The sequence below is a fragment of the Herpailurus yagouaroundi genome, unplaced genomic scaffold, assembly GCF_014898765.1.
Source record: "Herpailurus yagouaroundi ecotype Mexico unplaced genomic scaffold, PumYag 28, whole genome shotgun sequence".
NCBI lineage: Eukaryota > Metazoa > Chordata > Mammalia > Carnivora > Felidae > Herpailurus > Herpailurus yagouaroundi.
Window position 1 is genome coordinate 97,908,483 of NW_024412376.1, and position 14,583 is coordinate 97,923,065.

At 37.5% G+C, this 14,583-nt stretch overlaps 1 protein-coding gene across 2 annotated transcripts in view; it reads right to left on the bottom strand.

Annotated features, from left to right (window-relative positions):
- The window catches only part of ARHGAP24 (Rho GTPase activating protein 24), a 662,096-nt gene that overhangs the window by 508,341 nt on the left and 139,172 nt on the right, over nt 1-14,583 (bottom strand). Inside the window, exon 1 of one of the 2 annotated variants that reach the window (XM_040479180.1) lies at nt 9,339-9,745. The exons of the other annotated variant lie outside the window; for it this stretch is intronic. The gene's annotated coding sequence lies outside the window, so the exon portion shown is untranslated. Of the gene's footprint in view, nt 1-9,338; nt 9,746-14,583 lie in introns of those variants that run through there. 2 annotated transcript variants of the gene reach the window in all.

A 14,583-nucleotide genomic window follows, 5' to 3' on the forward strand; every position in this document is an offset into this window, starting at 1 on the left:
TTTGTCTTGAAAAATATTTTAATATACCACTAAAAACTTAGAAATGTTAATACGCATGTATTCATTAAAAAACTGCTTTCTGAAAACCCAAGGGAAAAAATTTAATACAATTTTAAAAATCAAAGGACTATTTAAAAAATTTGTCAAAGAAAGTCTTCAAGACTTTTCTAGTCAATTTGGATGCTGTGTTCAAAGAGTATATTTTCAAGTCTTTAAGTAAATAGACCCTCCAACCCCAAACCAAATACAACAATAAATTACATTAAACACAATAATCAACAAATATTCATCAGTGCAATAGTAGCTGCTGTCTCTTTACAGTAATGGAATACAATAATAAATAAATATCTTAAACACCTTCACTGTTCCCTTTAAGGGGAAAAAATATTTCGGTGAAAAAATCGATATCATTTCTGTTTTTGCCAAAAAGATTTTTTATCATCACTATTAGTTTTACATTAACTAGATTGTCAATGTCTTTTTGCCTGCATGTGCTTTTCAAAATAAATATCTCCATTACTAAAATATTGAGTGCAGTTTTTTATGAGTTCTTAATTTAATTCCTAATTCTGCAGCTGTTGAGGCATCTGGTCTATTATCAGTAAAATGTTTCAAATTAAACACAACTTAGATATTCAGGCTCAGGGCTACTCACAGGAATTTTAACTTTTTATCTTGTAGTGCTAGAAGAAAGTACAGGATCTAAATATTCAATGTCCTTCTACATCTAAACTAATTGATGTCTATGGGACTTGAGCACCTGCACTGTGAGCAGGCAGTGTAGAAAAAACTGGGGAAACAGCTACAGAAAACAAAAATCTCACAAGATGGCATTCTGTGAAGAATTTAAATCTTTAGTCAATATAACACAACATGCACTCTTAAATACTCTTAAATAATTTATATATGTACACATATATATGTATATATGTGTATGTGTATGTATATATATGTGTATATATGTGCATATATATGTATATATATGTGTATATATATGTATATATATGTGTGTGTATATATATGTGTGTGTATATATAGTATGTATATATATATATACATACACACATATGTGTATGTATATATATGTGTATATATGTGTATATATGTGTGTGTGTATATATATGTATGTATATATATGTGTGTGTGTATATATATATAGCCTTATCTAATTTTTTTCATGAATTCCAAATGCCATGTTTGAGTACATAATTGCCCTTAATCACTTGGAGGGCTTGTTAAAACCAAATGAATGGGCAAGGGTGGGGCCCAGTAATTTGCATTTCTAACAAATTCCCAAGTGAAACTGATGCTACTGGTTCCTGGACCACACTTTGAAAAATGCTACTTGAAAAGATTTTTTTAAAACACTTTTTTTTGACAGTTAATAATCAGAAATATATTTTTTTCCTTTTTACCCAGAATGCAAAATGCACATAGACACAAAACAGAATTAAGACATATGAATCAGTTCTTACTTTTACTATATACAATGAATCCTGACTTTTCCCCATTCTATTCCATTCTCTTCTATTCGTTTTCATTTAAAAAGAAACATTGGTCATGAACCATTAACTTGATTTTATGAACACAGCTTGAAAAATCCTGCTCAGGACTCTCATGTTCATCATTTAATTTAATAATAGTAACTGTTGACATGCATTGATACTTACCAGGTGCCAGGTACCCTTCCAGTCTCTTTACAATCACTGCTCACTTCATAAATTAAAAACCCATAATAACGTTATGAAGTAGGTATTATTAAATGCCCATATTCACAGAGAGGAAATTTGTGGTTCAAGGGTATTAATGTAACTTGCCCAAGGTCACAAGATTTGTGCATATCAGAGCCATGATGGAACACAAGCCTAATTCCAGAGCATACTGGTAAAGATTGCTCCCTTGGAATGAGATATTTTAGATCTAAATCCCAGATCTACTACTTAGTTGTAGTGATTGTGATGTTACTAAGCCTCTCCAAGTTTCAGTTTTTGCATCTATAAAAGAGGGATAATAATAGGGCCTCCTCATGTGGGAGCTGTGAGGATTAAAGAAGATGATGACCCATCACAAGTGCTTGGCATAACTAAGCACATAGTAAGGCTTCGGTAATTGTTATATTTTATTAGACAGAGACGGAATTCTCTGTTGCCACACCATACACGGCCTCCCTTCTCCTGGCTTCTAGTTCCCAGTGCTGTCTCTGGAGTTGCCTTTCCTCCTAATTCCTCAGCTTTTGAGAATACCAAGTTATCCTATGACCTTGCTCCTGCCCTTCTCCCATCCATCTTCTCTGCCAGCTCCATCTGTTGTGCAGAAGCTCTCAGAACTCCTGTCCCAGACAATTCCGTGTGGCTTCCACCTAACTCTAAGCACCAAAAACCAACGCTCCACCATGGAACCTGCCAACTTGAATGTAACTCCAAAGATACAGAAAAGTTATTCCATGATGAAATTGTAAGTTGTTACCAAAAAAATGAAGTATTTAATCAGCAAATCATAACTGTGAGAAGGCTGAGGCTTTTTGTGTACCCCATAATGCCTTTATATAAAATCATGAACATTGCATTGACTATTTTGTATAACAATTAAACTATAAATGGGATTCTAGAACCAAAATGAAACTATGAAGGTGGCATTCACATAGCTAAATTCTAGATTTATGAAATTAAGTGCAACAAGATAACATCATGCTCTTTTGACTTCTCTGACTCATCTTTTCTTGCTACAAATTCCTTCATATGAGAAATTTTTAAGCCATTGTTTGGAAAACACAATGAAACAATCAAAGATGACTCCTCAAGAAGGATGGATAATTCCCTTTTGTAGGCATCTTTACAAACAAGACTGAGATGAATTCCAACCATTCCTGTAGTAAATGTCCTTCCTTGGGAAAGATTGGCTTGCAAATGACTCCCCCTATTGCTCATTTCACTTACTTGTGACCAGTGAGTACTACCACCACCAACTCAACTTTTCTCCCCTTCTCAGTAGCTACCTCCAACAACATTATCCGTTCCTGCTATATTTCAGCTTTCCTAAATTGGGTTTCCAATCCTCAGACTAAGGACCACTTGCACATTCTCATTCTTCCACTCCAGGTATTTGCTCACAGAGTTCCCTGGGGCATATGTCCCATATATGAGAATTAAATAATGGGGATAGATCACTTAAGTCCCATGGATCATACCTTTTCTATTTACTTCTTACCAGAAAATAATCTCTGATTAGGCTGATCACTGCAGATTGAGTTACGAGTCTGAGGTTGCTGGATTCTTTTCTCACAGGAGAACCAAGATAGTGGTAACTCATCCCAGCCCCTCCCCACCCCCCTCCACTCATCAGCACAAGAATATTGTCACCTGAAAGAGCCATAAGAGACTTCCAAGGCCAGCTCATGGATATCAGGTTGAGACCAGGGTCCTTACTATATTCCAAACTCATAAAACACACAGACTTTTATGATTTTAAAATTAATAATTGAAGAGAAAAGGACCAAGAGGAAGGTACCATTGTAAATAGAGCAGTCTATCTGGATTTAGGTAGACATAGTTTTGGTTCTTGACTCTACTGCTTCTGTGTTACTTTAGGTGAGCTTGTTTATCTCTCCAAGTGTAAACTTTCTCATGCAATGGGACTACTAATATCTGAATTAGATAGAACAGATATTACTGCTGGAATTACTAATTACTTCTAACTACTTCTAGAATTACAAGTCATATATGTAAAAACATCTCATGGAATGTTTGGTACTTGGTAGGTACTTAATTCATTAGAGTGATTATCATTATGTGAGTCTGTGAGACTCAAAGAGAGAAAAAAATTCAGGACAAAATTAGAGCTATTTTTACACCTTAAGAAATTTGAAAAATTACTTTGTTTCTGAAAACTCAATATGATAGGCAGAAGACCACCCTAGGTATAGGGTATAAGCCTCGATTTAATGATAGATTTCATTTGTAACAAAAAGAAAGTTTTCACTTCTGTTTCTCAAAAATATCCCTAAGGGCGCTCTTCCATACATTTGTGATACGTGTATTGAAAAGAACTCACATGTTTGGTCTTAAATATCTATTTTCAAAATTATTCATATGACTCCTAAGTTTTTCAAGAAATGTAACATTTGGGGCAAGTCTATTTTATTCATCAGGAGTATAAAAACAGTATCTAGAATGTTTTTAGGAACCACACAGACACACACACACACACACACACACACACACACACACACACACATAAGGATCTGGAAAAATTATTGGCTCCCAATTACTGCACTGAAGTTACAAAATAGAGATTTATAAATATTTAACTACAAGTCTAAAAAGAGTAATACGCACACGCGCGCGTGCACACACACACACACACACACACACACACACACGGAAGGCAATTCAATCTATTCCCATAATGGATTTGAGTTAACTTAGTTAAAGGGTATGGGTATGATAGGTGCATAAAAATAGGGCCAGAAGGATGCAAACTGTGTCATAAGAAGATTGACCAGGGTACAACTGAGCATCAAAGTTTGTTCTGATTTTCTTGTTACATTAGGTGAGCTTCTTGGGTGACAAGCCAACATGAGAAACATGGTGATTTCTTATTCTCTTTTCTTCTAACAAAAGAAACAACACTAGCTAATCAGAAGAGCAACACTTTTTAAAGCAGTAAAAGCAAAAACTAATTTATGGAGATCCTTATCTAAAGACTATGGGAATACATAACAAAAAGTGCCAAAATATTTTCCATGCAGCCTCTTTTATGCTGACTCTCAGTAAAAAGAAATAGAGCGCTACATTAAAGGACTGTGTGATGAAGACAACCTAACCAAAAGGTGTTGTAATGTGAGTGGGACAGGTAAACTTCTGGTCATACGCTCTGATAAAAATAGAGAACGTGGAAGATTTAGAGTAGAAATAAAGTAGACTATTACTCTGAAATACCAATGTTTGCTCTTTCAGTCTTCTCAGATATACTATATAAGGAACAACTTGACCTTAAGGTCCCTGGCTGGTGCCTAAAGCACAAGTATTATGCATTCTTGATTGAAAAATGATCCCTGTGCTAAACAGAAGAAGTATGCAAGTGACAGAGGTATCACTGCTCTGAAAATGAAATAAGCCAATTTGTAGTTCGGCTGAAATGGAGAACAACCTCCTTCTACATGTCAGGCAGCAGAAATAACTGTAGAATAGGAATTTTTTTCAAAAGGAAACACTAGATTTGCCAAAGTGTTCAAATGAGATGAAAAGAAATTAAAAAAAAAATCAGTAACATGAAAAAAGATGCCCCTCTGAATTTCCTCCTCTCCAGCCACCTCCACATTCTCCTTTAATTAAATCCAACTTCCTTCAGGCACTAGCACTCAAGATAATTGTTAAATAGCCAAAATTAGTATTTCTATTTTGTTTGATTAATTAAAATTATTGCCCATCTACAGGCAACAGGATTTCCAAATTTAACTCTATTATTACTCCTCACAGCCAAATCCAGGACCTCCCACTGGGATTTGATCAATTACAGATTTCATAGTACAATATAAAAAACAACAGTGAAAAATGTGTATCTATTATAAGTGTTTCTATTACCTTTAAACTCAAGAGTACTTTGTGATTTTCAAAAGAAAAAGATGATTCCAAGTAGTTTTTCATTTTGTTTTGCTTTTGCTTTATAATTTCAAAAGCACAAATTTCATCTATTATAGAATTAAATAGGCATGTGTGGGCAGGTCTAGAAAGTGAATTATGTTTGTTGCCTTGTTACTTTTGGAAAGTAAACTCTGAGTCCAAATAGATATTTTTCAAATGGGACCTTTGGGGAAAAAATTATCTGCATAAATTGGAGTCCACTAGTACTTTCTTCATTCATAACTTTGCTTGCCCATTTATTAAGGAAACATTAACGTGTCTACTATATGTTTCAGTCATTGGGCTGGACACTAGGATACAAGTGGGTCCCCCACCACCAACATACCTATAAACGAACACACTGTAGTTGGTTGGTAGTAATGTTTCAAAAATAAAAATTATTTTAAAAACTATTGAAAGCATGTTCAAAACACCATGGAAGCAGACAAGATGAAATGATGAATTATTTCTACATAGAATTGTGTAAATTCTCCCAAAGGAAGTTCCAGTTGAAATGGACCACCAAGAATCAAGTGGGACTTTCCAGGCAAAGGGAATTCCTGAAGAAAGGAGATCCATTAGCAAAAAAAATCAAAAGTGTGAACAATGAGGAGCCATTGTGCAGGAAGGAGAAGCTAAAAAGGAAGGGTTTTGAAAAGCTTTTAGTCACTATATTGAAGAGTTTAAAGTTAATGCTGTAGGTTGTTGGGATCCTGGGATCCATCAAAGGTTTTAGAATAAGGGATTGACACAATTAGATTTGCCCTTTATAAAGGTTAATTGTAGCATTGCCACAGTTCAGTGTAGATGCTGCTTTAAAGCACATATGTACACAATAACCTCTGAAAACTGAACATTCCTTGAATCTCACCAGAACAATTTCCCCACGTCCAAATGTGCTTTTACTTAGCCGCTGAAACCATCATAATCTTATAAAGTTTGAGTCTGAGTAATGAAGACAGATGGGTCACCATTTCCAGACGCAATCTGAGGCTCCAACTCTTCACATGAAGAGCATTAACTTCATGACTAAGTTGACTATTTACAATTTTATTTTTAAATACCTTTTTCCATCTGGGAGAAATCTTAATCCTTCAGCCATGGATTAAAGAATAAACAAGTATCTTTGGATTTTAAATCTCTTATGCTTTTTTTCTCAGTAAAATATGACCATTGTAGAAAGGATGCCCCAGGTTCTTGTTATCATTAACCTCCTCCATGCCCATGTGTGACTAATTGAGGGGCTGTCCCTTCCACTGGACTCCAAGGTGAGGCTCTAGCCACCTTCTCCCTCTTGTTTTTCCAAAACACTCACCATTACCAAAACTTGACACATGGCAGAAAGAAGCGATCAGCATTATGTAAGCTCAACTCATAGGAAAAGAACCCTTTACCACCTGCCTGAAAATGCCACAGGAAAATAACTACAGGTAGGTAAGATGGTCCTACAGCACTGCAAACACTAAAAACAGAAACAAAATCCATGGTCTGGATTTTGCAGCAGCTCTGCCTGCTTTTAGCCCTATGAAACCAACCCGGACACTAACAGAGCCAGAAAGAAAATGCACTTAAATGGGCCAGTAGGTCACAACAAAACTACTAAGGGCACTGTTGGTAAACACTAAATAGGCTTTGGCCAAGACAGCAAAGTAATCAGACTCAAACCACTTATTACCACCTGTTGCACATTCTTTACCCTTCCTGCCCTTTCCCTTAACCCCTAAACTCCATCCTAGAGAGTCCAAGATCACACAGTAAATGAAGCCATGACCAGTAAAAACTCCCAGAGCTTTGGCCATTACTATACCAAGCAAAACCTGAAAAGATTTCACTGGGGATTTAAGCTCAGAACACTTTTTCACTTTTACACTTAAATGTACCATTCTTGTCTGGAAGGGTACAGTGCTATTTGTTCTGCAGTGATTTTTTTTTTCTTGAGAACTTAGTTCTTCCTCACTTATTATCAAGTTTTATTTTCAAAACGGTTCAAATTCACCAGTATATACAGCCCAAAAGAACACTACTGAGAGACCATCCACCTCTCAATTCCAAATACCTATAATTAAGTAATAAAACAAAATAATACAGTTGAAAGCCAAGGACAGACTGAGTTTCAACAGCCTTTCAGATGTAGAAAAAAATTACAGAATCTCCTTCCTTTTATCAGACTATTGTATATTCCTTACACATACCTCAAACTAAATTCCAGATCTGAACAACTCATAGTTTATCCCTTATTCCAATCACTGAAAGGTCTTCCACCAAGAACATATCTGAGTGGAAGGAGAATGTTATTTACTTTAAAGTTTTGTCAATATCTCGGTCTTCCAAGATGTCTAAGGTGACTTCTCTGACAAGTCAGTAATGGATCTAAAGAACAGATTTCTTGACTTGCTACCTGAAGGTCAGGCACTCAAGAAAGACAAAAAGGGGAATTGTATTGTTAGGCTCTCTTAGAAGTTGAAATGTCCCCAGAGAAGAGGAAGTATTAAGAAATTTAAAAGGGAGACCGAGATCTTAACAAGTCTGATGTGGCTTTATACTTGTTTTCTGGCTTTTTCTAATATATTAATTCCCTGCGTTTTATGATGCCCAACTTAATACCAACATCCATTCTTGCCCTTAAGGGTTGGTTTTCAGTTCTAATTAAAATCAGGGGACAGATTGTTTGTATTTAATCTGTCTGTCCATCTTCTCAGTAATTGAGTAAAGCTCTTAACTGTACTGTAAATATCCCTGGATTTCAATTAATTTGTCTTCCTTAGTAGACACAGCAACACATATTGTTTTACTTATGGATATGCAAACGCCTTACAACTTTTTTATTTAAAATACCCAGCATGATTTATTTCCTTTTTTTAGAAAGAGATCAAATGATGATGTCTTGCTAAGGTTAAAAAAAAAAAAGAATAACAAAAGCTATGATAGAAAGAGAAATAGTTTGGAGATTATCTTTTAATTCGAATGAATTAAAGAAACATTTAATTCATATTTTAACTACAAGGGAGTCTGGATTCCCTATTACTAGTTAGTATTGAAACCTAGTATCGCTAAGAAATATTATTCCAAGAGTAATATTATCTCCCCTTCTAATTGGTCAACTTAAAAAGAAATACAGTCTGAAGTATTTTTTAATGAGAATAAATTATATATTTATATTTCAGAGAGGATGGATACATCTTCAGAAAGTTTTTTAAAAAATCTAGATTCTTTTGGGTGGCTTAAAATTCACCAAAGATTCCCTATCATTTTATGTTTGCAATAAAAGTGTTCATTATTGAAACCTACCTCTGTATGCCTGTTATCTAGGAATCTCTCATAAGACACTAGGGGAAACAAACGGGAGGCGCGGTGGGAGAAGGAAGGATGGATAGCAAGGGAGCTGAACTGCACAGTTTTTATTAATTCCATCTATTTTTACGACAGAAATACATACTACCATTTACGCCTTTTCTTCCTTTTAAAAATAAGAACATTGTTTCTCAACACACACACAAGCGCGACTGCCCTGAGCGCGCGCGCGTACACACACACACACACACACACACACACACACACACACACACAGCACCAGCATGGGATTCCGGCGATCCCTCCTCGCCCCCAGCAGCCCCCTCCCTGTCGCAGGCAGCTGTGCCGGCAGCCCCCGAGCGCCGCCTCGGCTATCTCAGCCTCCCGCGGTGGCCCCGGCGCACACCCCCGCGCAGCGTCACCTACCCCGCTCGGAGCACTCGACGGACACGGGACTGCGGCTGCTCTGGAAGGAAAGGCTCCCAGGACGAGCCGAAGAAAAGGGAAAAGAAAAAAGAGAGGAGGGAAAGCTACTTTACTTCCCACAACAAGGGGACGTGCTGTGCCCCATGCACTTGGTTGCTCAGCAGCTGTGGTTTCAGAGGAAATACGCAGCGGCCGAAAGAGCTGCAGCTGGGGTGGAAAGTTGTGGGTGTTTCCCCCCACCACTGCCCACGTCTCGATCCTCTCCTGTCCCCGAAGCAGTCCTGACAGCTCCCCGGGCCTTCGAGACCCTCCGGAGTCCCGCCGGTTTCCCCCGGAGCTGGGCTGAGTTGCCACATGCACTTGAGAAATCCTAGCAGTTGCGCAAAGAGTCCCAGAAGTTAGAAAGAGTGATTGTGTGTGAATGTGTAAATATACAGTACAAGAGGCTGGAACAACTGAGCAGGGCCAACCCTCAGACGCAGCCCAGGGTTTCAGATTTCATTTGGCAACTGGCAGCTTTAGAAGATTCGAGCCGCACTACTGGGGAGTCAGGGAAGAACGGTGCTCTGGCCCTTGCGTCTCACCGCTAGGTTATCTCGTAGGCTGAGTTAACACAGCCCGACGCCCGGTTCCCGCCCCCCCCCCAGCCCCCACCAGAGAGAGCCCACCCTGCCTCTGTCCCCCCGTAGCTGGCATTACTCGTTTCATTTCTTACGTATCATAGATATGTATCGGTCACCAGATCTGGGACTCTGGGTGCGGAGAAGAATGAAAAATACTTGCCTCCTGCCTTCCAGGAGCCCTGCATTTCTTTGGCCAAACCCCACACATAGTAGGTTTCACCTGCTTCCCTCAGCTCTCTCTGTAAAATCTTATTTCTCCAATCAGAATTACCTGAGTCTTTAAACCTGCATTCCTAGAAATGCTTATTTAGATGGATGTTCTCAGATCCTTGGAGAAATGGAAAGCATAATCACCTCCTTGCCATGGTTTAAGACCTCTAACAATTGCACAGTATGAGAGAAGGGACAGGGTAGTAAAATTTTGGCTGATGGAACCCCTTCTCTTCCCACCACCACCAAAAAAATGCCTATTTCAAATTTAGATCTTACAATATAGGTTACCTGGAATGCCAGTATTATTATTTCAAAAAGCTTTATAAAGATCTCTGCTTTAGATTGCTTACAAATCATCATCAGATTTCTTTAAGACATAAAAGTGTTCTCATCAGAAATCTGCAGTGATATAGAAGAACATATGTGCAAATTTAGAAACACCAAAAATATAAGCCTATGTATACTCTTAGGTTTGTTTGTTTGTTTGTTTGTTTTTCTCTCTCTTTTATCTCTTCCTTGGAGTTTTTCTTCCTGGTGATCTGCCCCATCCCAACCTGATGCCCCGCTAAAAAATTGATTTTCTGGCTAGAGAATTCTCAGCCCTTTAATGAGTCAAATTAAGTTCTGCAGGGGGAGGAGGGGTTCTCTTTTGGCATTTCCTTTTTTAAAATGTGCTTGGAATTCCTAACCAGAAGCAAGGTAGCTTATTTTCTAATTGGTAGGAATAAATGACCTTTATCAACCCATATGGCTTTATGAGTTCCAGCTACATCCTGGAAGGTAAATGCCGATGGGCAGTTTTAGATGAAAGCTGAAAAACAATTAAATTAACCGAAATGAAATCTGCACACACTTGATGGACTCAAAAGCCTCAGGAAGACAAGTGTCAATAAGTATGATTCAAGATCGTGACATTTAAAGAAGACAAGGAAACTATCATGTCAGTAACCTATTTCAGGACCTAACAATTATTACCCCGAGCAATTTAGACTCAAGACAATACAAAATTGAGCTCAGGGTAGTTACTGGGTTAGTCCCTAATCCAAAAGGTTAAGACATGCCTCGGGACACAGCCTTATACTCAAACATTGCCCTTCTCATCTTCTGACTTCGGTCTCCATGCTTTCCATTTACCATCACTTCATTGACATGTGTGATGTATGTGATTATTTTAAGCTAGACAATACAACTGAAGGATAGGAAGATTTTCACCTGAGGATTAAGCACAGGGGAGTTATATCTACCAAAGCCCCACTCTTTCCCTCTCACTTCTCTACAGAAAGACAAGGGCACTGTATTCCTTTTCTAGAAAGCCTTAGGGATTTAGCAAAGGTCTTTGTTACTAGAGAGTATAACCCAGATTAGAAAACGCTTCCTTGTCCTGTGGACTCAGACTGTTATTTCTCTCTTATTTGTGGTTAATTGGGACCAGTAGACATCACTTCTACAAACTGTAGGACTTTAAAGGAGAAATAAACTTTTAGAGATGTAAAAGACTCTAACCAAAAGAGCCTGCTGATGTGACTGATCCAGACTCCAGGGAAGATGGTGTCTGTCATTCAATTCCCAGAGCATCAAGGGAGAACTTGCTCAGGGCATCACTTAAAGCTGAATTTTAGCAGTCAACTCAATTCCGAGTTAAAAGCATGCTTGTGATAAACTCCACAAAACCCACAAATGTTTCAAGGGCGAAGGATAACTTTCCTAAAGATTCTAAGTCAGAAGAAGGATTCTTCAGAAGAAGGGTATATGAAAGTCAGTATAAAAGGCAGGCAGGGTTTGAGGGACCTCAGATTTACAAGGGAGAAGTGAAATACCTCCAGGACCAAGGGGATTTCAGGGACCTAAAAGTGCAATAGGAAGAGGAGAAAGAGGAAAAGGAGGAGAGAACGAAGATAATGGTCTCACTACACTTGGACAAGTTGGAGTATCAGTATTGCCAGAGTCAAGGACAAAGGAGCATCCATAGACAGAGTCCCCTGGATACTGTTTCTGTCAGGCCACTTTGATTGGATTTGACTTAGAGGAACCTCAACAAGAGTTTGCCCAATCACGTTGTCTAATGTTTCAAATACCTGAGTCAAAAGGTACTATTAAACATATAAGCATGGGGGGCACCTGGGTGGCTCAGTCGGTTAAGCGTCCGACTTCAGCTCAGGTCATGATCTCGTGGTCCATGAGTTCAAGCCCCACATCAGGCTCTGTGCTGACAGCTCAAAGCCTGGAGCCTGTTTTAGATTCTGTGTCTCCCTCTCTCTCTGACCCTCCCCCATTCATGCTCTGTCTCTCTCTGTCTCAAAAATAAATAAATGTTAAAAAAAAATTTTTTTAAACATATAAGGATGGGGGTGGGGGTAGGTGAAATAGGTGAAGTGAATCAAGAGGTACAAATTTCCAGTTATAAAATAAAACACATATAGATTAAAAACATGTTTTAGTACACTTTACTACTTTAAAATTTTCAGTTTTTCACCAGATTCCTCGCCAGATTCTTTGAAGACCTTAGCATAGAGTAATGTATTGTCATGTTACCCACTTGGCCATTAATATCAGATACTGGGACTCTTTAATTATGTTTTCTTTTGGGGAAAAATACATTCCTAAGAGGGCAAAAAACATAGTAACAAAACTGAATAGTCAACAACTGCCAAAATCCTAACATTTCCTTCAGGCTCTCACCAACAATGCAGAATTTGTGTGGGTACTGAAATATGCCAAGATCTGATTTCAGTATTAAGATAGAAGGCTGTGCTTTAAAACGCATCTATTTCAAAATGTCTGATTTTGTGTTTTCATTTCCTTGTAGAAGTTCCTTTTTGATAAAGTCCAGTTTTGTCTTAGCTAAGTAAGGTTGGAAGAGACTGAGGGAGTTTCATGCCTACTGTCCCCCAAAACTATGGATCACACAATTTAGGGGAAGGGGATGTATCATTACTATTAAAAATGGTGGGACCAAAGGAATCCAACTAAATCCCCATGAGCAAAATAATGAAGGAGATTACGAAAGAGAAGGGCTACTGTGGCATTAGAGTCCTTCCTGCCTTTATAATTCCATCATAGGCCTTCTGTAAGTCAAGTCCATTAAAAGTGAAGCATGCTATATGCCTCTTTAGATCCTGAGTGGAGCATAGTACCAACCATCACTATTTAATTGGCATATTTTGGTGGTAGCCTGTGTCACACTCCATCATCCCTTAGACTGCCAGATTAGATCATACCCAAAACAACAACAGAAAAAAAAAAAAAAACACGTATTAAATTGATTAAATTGATTAAATTTATTTTCAAAATAATATTTGCTGGTTTCTTGCCTAATTACAAAATTAATATATATTAACTCATGAAACTAGTAGCCACAAAGAAGCATAGAAAGAAGAAATTAAAAATTGCTATGATATCACCAGTCAGAGATAAATATTGTTAACATTTTTAATATGTCTAACTGATTCTTCACTGCTTTGTATGCACCTATCTTATATAATAGTTTGAATCATATTACTTACCAAAGTAAAGTTCTTTTTGCCTGGGCCATAAATTCAAACCTCATTTTCCAATTAAAATGGTTTTCTTCAATACTGTTTAGACCTAGACTCAGGAGTCTACTGGATTCTATTAAAGAACTAAACTCTCCCTTCCAAGATATGCAGATGCCCCATGCCCAGTCAGCTCCCAGAAAAATCTCATTATACTTTTAGTGGCCATTTCTAAATCTCTCACTTACTATTCTAGAGTTTCCTTGTGTTGCTGACTCAATTTCTCTAAAATAGCCTGTATTTTCCCATCATTCACATCTCTGCTCACCACATCATCTCCTTTCTCTACTCACCCATGAGTACAGGCATCCATGTACATGCATGTGCACACACACATACAAACACACTCATACCATGTGTACTCCTATCACACATGTACGTCCATAAAGTAAAGCATTCTTCCAGACATGCAAATTTCCACTTGTAGACTCAACTCTTAACATAAAACTGGGATGAAACTTAAAATATTTTAAAATTTAATTCCATTTGAGTACCTGAGTAATAGCAAAATGGACTTACTCTCAATACACATACCTTATTATAGATTGCAAGCTAATGTCAGAATCTTCTCATTAAGTTTGCGTTTTGTAGAACATTAAATACTACCATTGAAATAAAATCATTCTGTTCCCAAGAATTGTTTACTTATGGCTACCTAAATTATGTTTAACTTTAAAAATAGTTCCCTATGCCTTATACACAGGCAGACAGAAGTTAAATTGTTAATATTTACATATGGCTAATGGAAGTGTCATGTATATATAAAATAAACTAGGAGAATATTTCAGGAAGACAATGACCAAATGGCAGTTCAAGATGTGGGCTATTAACAAAAACACTATAATGAAAGAATATATGCACCCCTATGTTTATTGC